Raw genomic sequence first — 2,585 nt, forward strand, 5'->3', positions numbered from 1 at the left:
CTCATCTCCTATGTGGATGGCATCAACATCATCTAGAATCTGAACAGCCTGAAATAGTGATTCCTCTGAAACTTGAGACTGTTCCTTAATGAGCTGAGTGACCATCTGCCCCACCTGACTGCTCAAGCTTTGAAAGGAAGCTATAATTTCCTACTGAAACTCTTGATATTGCATATTCTGAGCTTTGGTTTCCTGCTGAAACTGCATATTCTGCATAGTCATCTGTCTCAACAACTCCTTTAATGTAGGCTCAGAAGTAGTGGAAGGATGAGGAGTTGGTTGGGCAGGTTGATGAAACTGCAGCTGCTGTGGTTCCTGGACAACTGGAGAAGGCATACAAGAATTCGGAAATGGTTGATATTGCTGTGGAGCATCATACCATCCCAAGCTAGGGTCATTCCATCCAAGATCGTTACTGTTACCATACTGAGTAGGGAAGAATTCATCCAAGAACATATGCTTAAGATCTTCCCAAGAAGTGATGGATCCTGGAGGAAGACCATAAAGTCAATCCCTAGCTGCTCCTTGTAGTGAATGCGGAAATGCCCTTAAAAACATGTGATCATCAGGGACATGAGGAGGTTTCATTGAAGAGCAAATGGTGTAGAACTCCTCCAAATTTCTATGAGGGCATTCACCTACAAAACCATGAAACTTAGGCAGCATATGTATCAGTCCAGAGGTGAGAACGTAATGAACATCATCCTCATGAAGTGAAACTGGCTCCGAAAGAGCACTCTCATGAGTGGGAGGATGAGTCATATTGTTCTCAGCACAGAAATCAACAGAGCATACATCACAATCATCAGAGTAACATCCAGAAGGAGAATCATAATCATAGGCACAGGCAGAATAAGCAGTATCCACAAAGCCAAAATAGGTAGACATGGGAAAGAAAGGGGAAAGAAGAATGGAATGAAAATATGCAACTATCTAAATGCAACACACATGACACGACATACAAAACGGAACAACACACTCACAACACAAGACAAGACAGCACACACTAACACAACAAAAGACCTAAAACTGAATTGTTGGTCCCCGACAACGGCGCCAAAATTTGATGGGTGTCGCCGCCTAATCAAATTTGATTGCATAATAAGAAATGCAGTATAGCTAGGAAGTGACTCCTAGGTCGTCTCTCAAGGACCAATTTTGCGGTTCAGAATCGAGTCTAACACGAAGTGGGGGGGGGGGTTTAGTGAAAAGTGTTTTTGAAAGATGCGGATAACCTAAATTCAAATGGAATTTAAACACAATCGAATGGAATAGACAATATTAAAGTTAACGAATAGAGTAAACTAAACAGTCCTATCAATAAAATTAAAGGTCAATCATTATTGACCATCAAACTAATTAAATTGTGCTTGAAAAATAAATAAGTTAACAATAAAAATAAATAGAACCCAAAATTACAACTAAGGGAACGAAACATAAATTTAGGGAACAATAAAAAAAAAAGTAGCCTACGGTGATATAGTTAGAATAAAAAAAATAAAAAAAAAATCTAAAGTGAATCATTAAAGTAAATGCTGCACCATTTCCCAAAGGTAAATGATTCAATCAAAAGCAATTGAAATCAACAACTCCCATGCTGTCATCGTACACCTACTTCAAAGTAAAAAGAAAATTTGGTAAAGCATGAAGATAGAAGAAAATTAAAAGAACCTAAATGTATTCCACATGACAAATATAAAAGTCAAAGTTCTAGCATCAATAAAGTAAAATTAAAGTGAGGAATACTTGTGAGCCAACCAAACCGTGTGTCATCCAGGACATGACACCATTCTTGCCTATTCCAATTAAAAATCCCAAGATAAAAGCTTATAAGTTAAATGTGAGCAGCAACGCTTCTTCCTCCAAGCTGTAACCATTTCTCTTCAATCCCAAGGAAATTAGATGTATTGCTGCAATGAAATCAGCCTCTTCTTTGCCAGATAAAAAATCGAATTCTGCTCCTCAAATTCTGGTTGACATGACCGTGGGCTCCAAAGAAAGTAATCAATGTGCTTCTCTATGCTTCACATACAATGTTGCCCTATTTTCATTCAACAAAAATAAACTAAAAAGAAGAAGTTACGTTGGCAAAAAAATGAAAAGGAAAAAAAATATGCTTTGCTTCTTCAACAAATGTAACAGCAATAAACGTTAAAAAAAAATAAACTCCAAGAAAAACTTCTAGAGGTGGCGGCTGCGGCAAAAGGAAATGCACATTCTCCCATACTGTGACAGCCAGCCTTGACCACAAGACGACACATGTGCACCCAAGTAAAATACCCCCCTTGACTGAGAAAAACAACAGCGTGCTACAGCCAGCAAAATAAAATGAACGCTATAAAAAAATTGAATCTATGTGTGCCATCATTTCAATCACCGTTTCCCATTTCTCATTCAAATGAAAACAATGCCCTAAAGAAAGCTCAGCAAAAGTGTGTATTTCATTCATCCGAAATCTCCAAACACAAACATGGTTCCAAAAAAATTGCAACAGCCAATATCCCCAAAATGATGACGGTTGGGAGCTTTTCCCTAGGACCATGTGTCACTAAAATGGGGTGGGGTCCACCCTCTTTGTAAAACCC

Source organism: Vigna radiata, unplaced genomic scaffold (genome assembly GCF_000741045.1).
Source record: "Vigna radiata var. radiata cultivar VC1973A unplaced genomic scaffold, Vradiata_ver6 scaffold_329, whole genome shotgun sequence".
Lineage (NCBI taxonomy): Eukaryota > Viridiplantae > Streptophyta > Magnoliopsida > Fabales > Fabaceae > Vigna > Vigna radiata.